Genomic DNA, 12,968 nt, shown 5'->3' with positions numbered 1-12,968 from the left:
AACACCACTATAGTAGGCAACCAGGTAAGGCAATCAAATGGGTAACACCTTGTCCAAATTGTTAACTTAAACATTAGAAAGCCAAATAAGAATGGAGTTCACATTTCTTATCGGAATTTAAGGGGCATGTCCACCTTCCAGGGAATGTATGGATGAGATACTCCCATGTGCCATACCAGCGACAGTCATTGCTGTAATCCTCAGCGATACATGAAACTTCTAAAACCTATGCTGGAGAATGACCCATTTCTAACCAAGAGAAAAGAAATGCAATTAGAATTTACTATAAAACAAAAGCGACAAGTACATAAGTGGGAGGTAACTAAATTGGCAGCTGCCAGACCACAGGACTTTTCATGTAACCTATTTACCCATTCTTCCTGGCCACTTCAGTCTTCCATTGATTCACAGACAAAACAACATTGTTTATAATTGCTGAAGCTGAATGCTGTGGATGTCCTATTTGAGCGCTTAATAAAATATGCTGAATTATATTGGAATGTTCAGACTACTGGACAGAGATCTTGTGCTTCTAAAGATGCTGTTTAAAAGCCTAGAAGTAATATTTTGCACAAAACACCTAAATGAAAGCAGTACTATGGATCGGTTTTTTGCCTTTTGGCTTTTGTTAAACATTATATTTAACAACTTCACTGCAGCAATTCCCAAAAAAGTAGTGTGGATCCATTCCAAACCCCTGAACATGCAAAATGTCCCAAGTTTGCCGAGGTCATTCTAAAAAAAAACATTTAATGACCATGGACAAAATATTTTATTTTTTCGTGTTGACCACACAAGGGAAGTCGTTTTTCTATGTGTCACACCCTTCTATTGAGTCAGGACTCTACCAAAAGGTCATCTATATGTGACTCATACCTTGAGAATATATTGATTTGTTCTGCATGATCAGCCAAAGACTGACAAATTAGAAGTTTCCAACCCAACAGGGTTTCAGAATACTTATTCTAGATGCCATTTTCTGAAGGAGGATACGTAAAATAAAGATTATATAAAATATCAGTACGGAATGGAGAAAAAAAAAAAAAAAAAAGTTATAAACTATAGCTCTCTTATTACATGTTAATTGGCTGCAAATACCACCTGCAAGGCTTGATAAGTTCTAAATATATTAAAATAATTCATAGTCATTGGGATAATGTTGATGGGTAACAGATCCTGATACCAACTGGAAAAAAAGGCAATTGCTCACAGTCCACAAGACGGGGGGGGAAATCACCAACATAACTCCCAACACAGACAGGCAAAATGGGACAAACTAAGCCACACCCTGCCCAGATCCTCCCCAAACACCCTCTTTTGTGAGAGACGTCATCCACTTTTGTGTAAGCTCTGCCTGTTCCAAGGTCTGAGTTTCGAGACGGTCCCATCAGAATCCAGACAATTAGAAGGTATGCACCATTATACCACCTAGTAATGGAGAGAGGATAAAGAAAGGGGGTAAGAGAACCTTGTCCTTGGTACACAAGTGTCTTAGGTGGACTGTTTGTGCGTTTGCTATTTAGCCTTATGGGAGTTATTGTTCTTTAATTTTATCCCATTAGGTATACTGGTTATTTAAAGTCAGTCTAACCTACAAAATAATTATTTGCTTACTTGTGTTTAGTAGATTGGGAGGTAGAGACTAAGGGGATTAACAATAGAGTGCACAAGTGTTCTGTAACTCAGAGACCCGATTATACCATTTGTCTAGCGTTTTAAATAAGAGCAGGAGTTTAGTTGCTTTGGGTTAAAACATTTTTATCCAGAGCACCAGTAAAGAAACCCAATAGTTATAGGTTATTTTGTGTGCTGAGCGAGTTTGGAGTTTGTGGACGCATTTCCTGTCATTTTATCCCCTAGACGCAATTGAAGAGGATGTCGATAGATGCACCCTGTTACCTGGTCATGCCCACAAGCCAATGTATTGAAGAGGATTGTTATATCTAATTAATAACGAGAGAGCGACTTTGGGAGGTGTATAATGAGACAGAAATTAGAACAGTGAAGTGATTGTCAGCAGGTTCAGAAGCATCTTTAATGAATTTAATAACCCACAAAATGAATATTTATATATTCAGTTCTTAATAGCTAAATTAGTCAACTACAAGAGGTAAGAAAAAAAACAATTTATGGGTCTTAAAAGTGACACTGAACATCACAAAGACTGCGATAAAAATATAATGAGACATTTCTTAAGAGCATCTTACAGCTGACTCAGCTAAACAGAACAAACTATTTTTTTTAATTCAAAACGTGTCCTCCAGCATAGCTCTGTTTAGTAAATATGGCACAACTATAAGTAAAATAGATTTTAAATGTAAACTACAGATCACGGTAGGTTCACTATAGCATTTAATATCCAAGTTATTGAAAGAAACCATAAATACATTTAAAAAAAAAAAAAAACATACACAAAACCATTTCTGAATGAGAAACTCTGCTTCTAATATGGGTAGCACTTGCAAAGTAATTCCTTGTTCATAATTATCAAGAAAATGGATGTAAAGACTCGCCCCATTAATATCCATGCTGTGCGAACAGTCTTTTCACAAAAACAGGTAAAAGGGGAGAGGTTAAGCTGCATTTTTATTTTTTTTTTTCATTTTAACAACCTATGCACAACTATTTCCCAAGTGTATTTTTCCCCCTCAAAGTTCCAAAAAAAAAGCTAAAAGTTTATTTTTTGTGTTTGTTTGATTTTTTTTTTAAGTGCCAATTCAGTTTTTTTTTTAAAATATTTTTGAATATGTAAAAAAAATAAAATATTTTTTTTTAAAAAAAAAAAATAAATATAACAGTCATGGCGAAAAAAACAAAAACAACAAATCAGGAAGAATTTTTAAGAATGTAGCAAAACCAATTCACAAATTCTCTGAATAAACGAGTGTCTGTGTGCATTATTCAAATAGAACATTTTTGGTTTCATGTTCCATTCTGTCAGTTATAGAGCAGACTACTGTAATGTTACAAAAAAAAACAAGTCAATTTACTATTTTTCTAAGAATGCCATTGATTTGGAAGCTGTAAGCCGGTCTATGCAAACAAAAGTCTCACATACCATTCTAACCTCATCATAGCTCAGACCTCAGGCAGATTTCTCCAGGGATCGGAGGAAAAGTGACCACCACCAGCTAACTAGGGACAATACAGCTACCTACCTTTTTCCACACAGATCATGGAAAAACGGGCTCACGTATGAAAATAATTGAGCCCTTTAGACATGCACTTTTACCAATACCGTCTATTTGCTAGTGTGAGCTAAAGTATGGGAAATAGGTCTTGCTGTGTTGTAAAATTTTAAACATTACATTAAAAAAATTGTGGGAACAAGGCCATAAGAAATCATCCCTTTCTTTTGTTTGTTTTTCTTTTAAAAAGCATTTTTCAAGACTTAGGGCTAGATTTACTAAGCTGCGGGTTTGAAAAAGTGGGGATGTTGCCTATAGCAACCAATCAGATTCTAGCTGTCATTTTGTAGAAGGTACTAAATAAATGAAAGCTAGAATCTGATTGGTTGCCATAGGCAACATCCCCACTTTTTCAAACCCGCAGCTTAGTAAATCTAGCCCTTAGTTTACAGCTGAAAACGCATGAACAGTATATAGTGGTGAACAAGCCCTCGCATTCTATAATGTGGAGACTTATCCAGATAATAAAGCTATATCTTTAAGAAAAACCCCAGAGGCTGTGCCGCCCACCTCTTTAACAGATGCTAACTGCAATTAATTTCTACGGACATACAGTCTCGAGTGTTGAATATCAGGACATTACCAAGGTCAAATATTCAATATTTAGTATCTGCACAGTATAACTTCAGATATTTTGTATAGACTATGCAGTTCGCACATATATTCCTATTCCCCTTCTGCCAGCAGGAACATGGATGGAGGGTTCCGACTTAGAGATCAGATGACTCTGTGCTCAAGAACAAGCTTGAGTTCTGAAATGTAAATGCTTTCTAGAAAATGCTAGGTACACACTACAGAAATTTTCTCCTGATGTGTTATCTATAACGATTTTACCAACAACTAATAAAAAATAAAGAAGAAGTCTTGATCAACATGCAGATTCATGTGTATACACTAGACATGCTTTACAAGATTTACCTTCCGATCTGTGCTCTTCATCTGTCTTAACCATTGGCTGAAAAGATCAAGACTCTATGGAGATCCTGATCGTGATTGCATACACACTGCAAGATTGGAAGATTTTCACGTTCATTTGAAAATTTCGGTCAATCATTTCATGTGCTTTGGAACGATAATCGTTCCAGGGTACATAGCACTGTGATATCAGGCCAGTCGTTTATAACATCCAGTTGACCTGATAATCAGCTAAAAACATGTACTGTGTACCTAACCTAAGAGACTGTGCAAAATCTTTCTATGGCAGGGACCGATATGGCTGCATAGAAAAGATCAAGTTATGGGACAGCCTAGAACAGAGGTCAGGGAACTTTTTTACCTTTTACCCCCGAATATATTTAGATAGGCCGATGTTACCCCCTTGATTTGAAAAGGAAGGAAATCATATATTATTAATTATTGGAATTCAAAAATTTTATTGAATCTATTAAAAATTTCTTTGAAAGCTTCAACTTCAAAACTTCAGGTTTTGGAGTAATGATGTTGCTTCATTTTTGATACGAGAGCATCAATATTGGGGCATTTTGATGTCAGAGCAATTTGGATACAGTCTTCAGCATCCAATTGATTTCTCTGCTTTGTTTTTATGTTCATTAGAGTGGAAAATCCTTGTTCACAAAGGTAGGTTGTTGCAAAAGGCAGCAACTTTTTGACTGCCTCCTCATGTGCAATTTTGATTGCCTTTACAGCGGTTGACATCCAAAAATATGACAGATCTGCTTTGTTTTCAAATGCAATACGTGCCTCATTATTGTATTGAAGCTCAATAAGTGCCTCTGCCAACCCTTGAGGCTCTTCTGGTACAACAGCAATTTCACATTTAAAGGGGTCTACAATCCAACTGACAGCATGACTTCAACCCTATATTCAAGTTTTATGGAAGGTGTAATGACAACAGCTGCAGAACAGAGATCCACGATAAGTCCTAACCAATCCAACGGATGTGTGGTAGATGCGACATGAACCAGCTGTAATAGACAAGTCTTACCAATCTACAATGTTCTCCAAGAACATTTTAACAGGATGTTCACCAATTATACTCTAATATTACTTGAATTATTTTGCCAGGCGTTCACCAAATGCAATGATTTCTATCTAGGAAGCAGAGAAAGGCAGTAGTCTGCCTATAGGCTGGTTAGTCAGACAGGAATTACAAAAATGCAGTAACATTAGAAATCAAACACCATACTGAAATTTGATCATGTAGAGGCAGTGGAAGGTAGCAGCACGCACACTTCCAGAGAGAAGACGGCTCACAGCCGCTCACACAAAACTAAATAACTAATTACCTTCAAACTAGCCAACAGCCTTCAACAAACTCACATTATTTAGATCACAGACACCAGATTATTATTATACTATTTTACATTATGCCAATCTGTTGCACAGAGCTGTACAAGTAAAGGTAACTAGCCAAGTTATCTGTCTTCAGACAATGTGAGAAATCAATGATACAAGTTAGGACACAGAATTGAACCCAACACTGCAGGACAAGTAATGCTAAGCCCTGATCATGTGCATCAGGAAAGCTAAAATTTGCCATTAATAAACAAACAAACAAATAACATTAAGTGGTGTTGGCATCAGTTCACATGCCAGGAAAAGCAAGAACAGAAAGAAAAGCATCTGGGAAGACTGGCAACAATACCAGCATCAATAACAATTGTTATTTTGGAGGGAGGATGTTGGAGTTGAAAATTGGAGTGTTCCTTTAAAGCAAAGCCTTTTCTTATAACCGAACCATTGTGAAATAATATTGGGTGTGGGGTGTCAATCATCATTTATTTATATAGCGCCACTAATTCTGCAGCGCTGTACAAAGAACTCACATCAGTCCCTGCCCCATTGAAGCTTACGGTCTAAATTCTCTAACACACAGACTAGGGTCAATTTTGTTACCAGCCAATTAACCTACTAGTATGTTTTTGGAGTGTGGGAGGAAACCAACGCAAACACGGGGAGAACATACAAACTCCACATAGATAAGGCCATGGTCAGGAATCGACCATGGCCTTATCTTAGCGCTAACCACTAAGCCATCATGCTGTCCTGTATGAATACTATTTTGTATTTATGTAATAAAATGAGACATTATCATATTTACTCCAGTATGCTCTCCCATGACAACCAGGAGACCGCCTTAAAGCTAAGGGTTCATACCTCTGGGTTATGATTTTTCTGTAAGACCTCACACACAGGTGCTGAAAAAACAAAGTTAAAGTGTAGACAAAACCTTGTACTTTGTCCCTGCTTTTAGGAAAGTATTTGAAGCGTGTTCATTCACAGCTCTCAAAGCTTGTCTGCAGCATAGTGTTCAATGCACTTAACAAGTGTTCCCATAAAACCTCAACGTATGTATCAACATTTCTGAAAATTGTTTGTGGACAGGCTCAAAATATTACATCATCTATTGGACTTTCAGCAAAGAAGTGCTTAATAGGCTATAAGAGAATCAAACACTTTCGATTACATTAAACACTTTAAAATAACACCTGTGTGTACAAGGCCTTGTGAATAAACAGAAGCAAAACCAGGTTAAGTCTGTTTGTCCTTTGAAAACAAGTCCTGGGACAAGTGGCTTGGTCTTGTTTTTTGAGTGTTTCATGACGTTCAGTTTAGCAGTGCAGAGACACACATCTAGACTGAGGGATCACTTCAAATTTCTTCCTATGACACTCTCCCTTCCAGCGCAGTCTCAGTACAGCAGATGCAGAGAGCAGTTAAGACAGAGCAAGCGAGTGCAAAAGATATTGTTGACTTGCTCCTATAGACTGGCAGTTGTCATTTAATGAAATAAGATGTATACATCATGTTCTATCATTTTAACAAGGACATTCAATAGTTAATTTGTGTATGTTTAGTGTAAAAATACAAAATCTGTTAACAAAAGAGTAACACTGGGTGTTTCCATGTTACATGCTTGCAAAGGCAAATCGCACCATTGGTTTTACTAAATTTAGTAAAACATTTTAACCACTAAATTGTACTGAAAAACAGCATCCATTAAACTATTATGGGTAAATTTATCAAGCTGCAGGTTTGAAAAAAATGGAGATGTTGCCTATAGCAACCAGATCCTAGCTGTCATTTTGTAGAATGTGCTAAATGAATCACTCTGTAGGTCTCTACACTGGTTGCCTGTTTTCTACCGAATCCAATATAAAATACTTTTACTAACCTACAAGGCCATCAACAAAGCTGCACCAACACACATCTCCTCTCGTCACAAAATATCTCCCAACTCGGCAACTCTGTTCTGCACAAGATCTGCATCTCTCATCCACACTCATTACAGCCTCCCATTCCCGGATATAGGACTTTTTCCGGGCTGCGCCCACTCTATGGAATTCTCTCCCTCGCACAATAAGACTCTCCTCTAGTCTACAAGCTTTCAAGAGTTCTCTGGAAACCCACCTCTTCAGACAAGCTTATAATATTCCTCAACCACCCTCTTAACCTCACTTCATTACCCTATAACAACCTGTTATACAACTACTCCTTGACCAACATTGTTGTGCGACGGGTTCATTTAGCTTATGAGTCACTTTTACCTTTACAGTCTGGCTGGGCCGACTGCAAATGTAGACTTAACCTCATGTGTCAAACTCCCATTGTCCAATAGACTGTAAGCTTGCCAGCAGGGCCTTTTCACCTCTTTGTCTGTTTTACCCAGTTTGTTTATTAGTTTACTATGTTTGTCCCCAATTGTAAAGCGCTACGGAAGATGTTGGCACTACATAAATAAATGATGATGATGATAAATAACTAGAATCTGGTTGCTATAAGCAACATCTCCACTTTTTCAAACGTGCAGCTTGATAAATTTACCCTTTAAACTTTGCGCATAACTACTCATGCTTTGCGTTTCAATCCCGCGTGATGTTGGCTGTATAGAACGGCTGGCTTATCAGGGGACAGTGTCGTTGTTGCCTGGTGCAAAAGATTACAATGAGTTCCTCAAGGAAGAGAGGGGGGTGCTTGAAGCAAATTATATCTAGGGCATAATTAAAAGTAAGCTCTTTGATCAAATGAAATAAAAGGCATGAGCACTGGAGAGGGTTGCTAGTTGCCGGAGTTTGTCTTACCCATAGGAATAAAACATTTAGCATAATAAAACACTAAAATGCAGACTAAAAATATACTAAAGCCTCAGTCTAAAACTGGAGATGAATGCCATAACATATCTTCCTGTCACTTCATTTCAAATCTGCGACCACCAAGTACACAATCTGCAATGGAGCTGAGAAAACTCGTCCAGTTAACTCCTTCTAGCTCTAAACACACAAAGTGCCAGACAGACTTATTTTTTGCCTTCCTTCAGCAGCAAACAGGAAGCCCAACTCCTGTTGCACACATTCCACTGGGATTATGTAACCCCCCTTATAGTACTGCATTACCAGACAAGGATTATTGTTTGTTGCTCAAAAACGATGGAAGCAGCGCAGAAGGTTTTCACTATAGAAAATAAACATCTCCCATTTTTGAATGAGCAATAAAAACAGATGATCCATTTACTGGAGAAAAAAAAAAACACACTCCCTCTGCATATCTGCATTCAGATCAATAAATCCAATTTAATACAAGATACCCTAGAAGGGGGGGCAGTATACAATAATATTAACATTATTCTCATTTGTGCCCCAATCTAAATTGAGGTATGGTGATAGATTTTAAAAATACTGCAACACTGGTGGATGCAGCAAAAACTTCTCTTAAAAAACAAAAGAGAAATATTTCACTTATAAAAGAACTGTTAAACAATTGTATGTTAGTTGCACAGTTTTGCACCTATCTGCAGCAGCCAATGTCAGTGAGCATGAGCAAGATTTGGGGGTATATTTACTAAACTGCGGGTTTGAAAAAGTGGAGATGTTGCCTATAACAACCAATCAGATTCTAGTTATCTTTTATTTAGCACATTCTACAAAATGACAGCTAGAATCTGATTGGTTGCTATTGGAAGCATCCCCACAGTTTAGTAAATCTAGGCCTTGATGTTTAATGGATATTTATGCACCAAACACTTATACATTTCCAAAACAGTGATGAAATATAGGGAAGCACCATCCTAAAATGTTTGCTTTTAGCACAGGGATAAGAAACAATATTGCTGGACAAATCTAGTTAACTATAAAGTATATTATCTAACAGCAAAACACGTATGCCTAATACTGACCCAATATACAAACCATAAACTGTATTACCAAATTAAATTTATATGAAACATTGTTTACAGTCAATGAACCCGAAATATGAAGGTCGCAAAATGCTTTGCTTCGTTTTAAATATCCTGCATTATGTCCGAACGAGGCAAAGGCTAAGGTTGCAGTTACAGTTTAACCAAATAGCACATATTTTAAAGCAACTTGAACCGCAAAAGTGATAAGATAAGGAATATCGGTCCCACAAATCTCAGATAATTGTGACAGATTCGTCATGATGATATCAGTCTAAGGGCAATAAGAGGGTGAACAGCCACGATAATAAAAATGCTTTGCTCCGATTGTTCATTTTAAAAGTGTGTTTTGCAAATGGGTAAGTGTGGTTGAATAATAAAGTGCTGCAGCATATGGGCAATTTAGGAAAACTTGCAAAGGTGGGGGGGGGGGGGGGTTGTGTTGCCCATAGCAACCAATCACATTTTCATTTTCTAAAATGCAGTACTAACAAAAAAAAATTAAGGATCTGATTAGTTGTTATGGACAATAGCACCCGTTTCCTCTGCACAAATTTGCATAAGTGTCCTCCATTGTTGTTGACAGGGCAGTGACGGAGAATGTGGGATGGACTGACAGAATCGCAGCAGTGTGCAGTGAAAAGTTTACAATGGAGCACAGAAACACACCTTTTAAAGTTTCCTAATAAGATTTATCCAATGGACTTTGAGAAACGTATATAACACTGTATACATTCCACGAAAGTGCTTGCTATAAATAGACAATTTTAAGCACCACCATTGTTCTTATCGTCTCCCAGACAAGACCTTCTCTTGTATCCGATAGCTATTAAAAAAAAAAAAAAAAAAAAAAAAAAGAACTACTGGCCCCTCCCTACCTTTGTACCATCCCAATTCACAACTGCAGATGCAAGTACTTTATTTTTGTATATATTTGTTTAGAAGGGAGGATAGAAGGAGGTAAGGGACCGTGAGGCCTCTCACAGCTGCCTGCTGTGTGTACACAATCGCACTGTCTCCCACCATCTTGATCCAAAATAGCAGAATATTTTCACATTAACTTTCCTGCATAGGACACAAACAAAGAAATGTTTTGATGTTCGCTTCCCTTTAATTTTCAGAACAACCACTTTACAAATTGCTTATAATGGTCATAGGCAAACTGAGGAGGTGTTTCCTAGTGCCTGGAAACCCCCCTCCAAGCCTGGGGCACTGTATAATTGAGGTGGTTGGACCCTGTCCCCACTTCACACAGCTCTGCTTGAAAAGGGAGAGCTGCGTGCACCTAACAGTAGTGCACGCAGCATTGCCCATGTATATTATGGGGATAGGAAGAGTTGGAGAGCAGCCAAGCACTGTCTAAAATTATAGCCATGCCCCCATGCATGCTAGTCACGCCCACTGGCGGCGTGGTGTGGAAACCCCCCCTCTACAAATCCTGCGTTTGCCCCTGATAGTATTTACATGTTTAGCTCATCTTAAATAAGGTTCTCAGACCTACAATACATACTTTTTAATTTTTTTACCATCACTAGTGAATTTATGCATTCCATAAAGGCAAGTCAGATCGCACAAGTGGCCACAGTTTAGAGAAGAGTGGGTGTCTTGTCTGGCTGGACCCCAAGTGGAGATTCCAAAACATTTTTGGGGTCTACCAAATGTCACGTCTTTTATATTCTTTTGTGAATCACCTCAACATAAAAACACAGGAATCAGATTAAATGAAACCAGAGGCCACAAAAATTGTTTGTCAAACTTGTCATTGATTTTAAAAAAAGTTAATTATTTACAAAGAGAAAGCCTGTATTTCTGCAGTTGTGAAGGGGAAGTATTATAAAACAAACGTTAAAGAGTATACCGACTAACAGATGAACTTTCACATCGACCATGAACATCTGTTTTTACAGACATGAATAGTAAAAGTATAGTTAATTCCATAAAAGTTGGGAGCCTGCATTTGGAAAGTTGTAGAGTCTTCACATCTGATGAGCAATTCCTCATATGGGAGGTGGTTATTCACAACAAGAGATTGCCACAGGCAAAAATATATTCTCTGCATTCAGGTCCTCACCCTTTTCTTTAAAACTAAATCAGAAGACTTGTCAGCACAAGCCTGCAGGTAAAAAGGTTGCTAGAGAATGAATCTGAATCGTATGCAGATTATTAGTGCATGGGATTTGCCTTTCTGTATATATGCACAGTAAATCCATTGAGTAAAATCCTCATTCAAGGACAGCATTAGATGAAATGCTGATTTGTACATACATTAGCTATGTGTGTGTTCAAACCAGTTTACTGCTGCTGGTGGTGGTAATAGGACATTTGGGATGTATTAATCGTCAACTGGCTAAACAGCCACAGCTCAGAAGTTGACAAATGCCTGGAGCATGTGAAAAAAAAAAAAAAGAAAAAATATCATGTGGACTCCAGATCAGAGCCAGAGAGACAAAGGGATCTTTACTAACACTTTCCAACATTAATTCGAGCTATTTATTGTAGCTATTGCACAATAAATGCAATAATACGTCCACCGCCTGCAAGAAAGAGGCTTACATGCTGGAATATATAAAAAAAAATAAACCTGATCTAAAGAAGCTGAGGTTGCAAGGTCCACACCCTGACCTACTGAAGTCAAATGGTTAATGCATTTAATTGATGCTCTTTAGCCATGAAAACAAATAAATGCAAAAAAGTTCTTTTAAAAAACAACTTCGAGAGGTAAAAGTGCAGCACATAATTGATATATAAAATACGATCCAGGCTACTTGTTGATATCAGCCTATAACACTTTTTAAAGCCATTTAACTACTAACGTTAGGGAATAATTGCGAGTGCAATGGGCACTTGGGTTTCAGCTTAATTGAGCAGATCTTTGCATCAGGATCAATGCAAAGTGTGAACTGGACAGAGTGCATCCCCAGGGATGGGGCAGACTTGCACACAACACACCCTACAGGGAGGTGGATACAGCAATAAGCACACACACAAACATAAGGGATAAAAATAAAGGTGAGTCTGACTTACATAAAGTTGGACCTCCCTGTGCAGCTTGTCCTAGGTGTCCAGATCCAGCCAGCACCCTCTCTCTTCCTTCCCCACCGTCAGCTCAGCCCAGCACAGCCCCTGCCAGACACAGCAGCACTAACACCCGCCTCCTCCTCCCCGGCACTGGCTGTCACCCACGTTCTATCGGAGCCAGGCTGGCATTTTCATTTGTCGCTGTAACTGTCAATCTGCCTCTGGGCTGCTCCTGATTGGACAGTCTTCTGTAGACTTCCAGGGTGGAGGCTGTAAATATTCCTTTTTTTGTTCTCATATTTGATGGTTAGGACAACTGTGAATTAAAACACTAAAATAAATGGATACTTTTCCTACACTGTAGGAGTACTTTGTATACTTATAGTATGAGTGTGCAGATTTCAGACAGCTCATGTTAGATTGTTGCAGGGATGTCCTGAAGGAACATTGGTACTGCAATGCTATGGGTATTTTGCTTTCACAGACATATAGATTTAGAACTATAATTAATATGTATTTTATTTTAAAGGTAAAATTAAAAATAACTGAAAAGTGCAAATTATTTTACTAGAAAATCTTGCTTAGATATATTATAATAATTCACAATGTGGATCTTAAACTCAGATATG

The 12,968-nt window shown here is 37.9% G+C and overlaps 1 protein-coding gene across 1 annotated transcript in view; it reads right to left on the bottom strand.

Moving 5' to 3' along the window:
* Window positions 1–12,463, bottom strand: part of PLS3 (plastin 3) — a 61,828-nt gene extending 49,365 nt beyond the window's left edge. Inside the window, exon 1 of the mRNA XM_075187217.1 lies at window positions 12,346–12,463. The gene's annotated coding sequence lies outside the window, so the exon portion shown is untranslated. The remainder of the gene's footprint in view (window positions 1–12,345) is intronic.
* Between the last annotated feature and the right edge of the window lie 505 nt (window positions 12,464–12,968).

This window comes from Mixophyes fleayi, chromosome 9 (genome assembly GCF_038048845.1).
Source record: "Mixophyes fleayi isolate aMixFle1 chromosome 9, aMixFle1.hap1, whole genome shotgun sequence".
Taxonomy (NCBI): Eukaryota; Metazoa; Chordata; class Amphibia; order Anura; family Limnodynastidae; genus Mixophyes; species Mixophyes fleayi.
The sequence above is the reverse complement of the archived record's forward strand: the minus strand, read 5'-3'. Positions and strand labels throughout refer to the sequence as shown.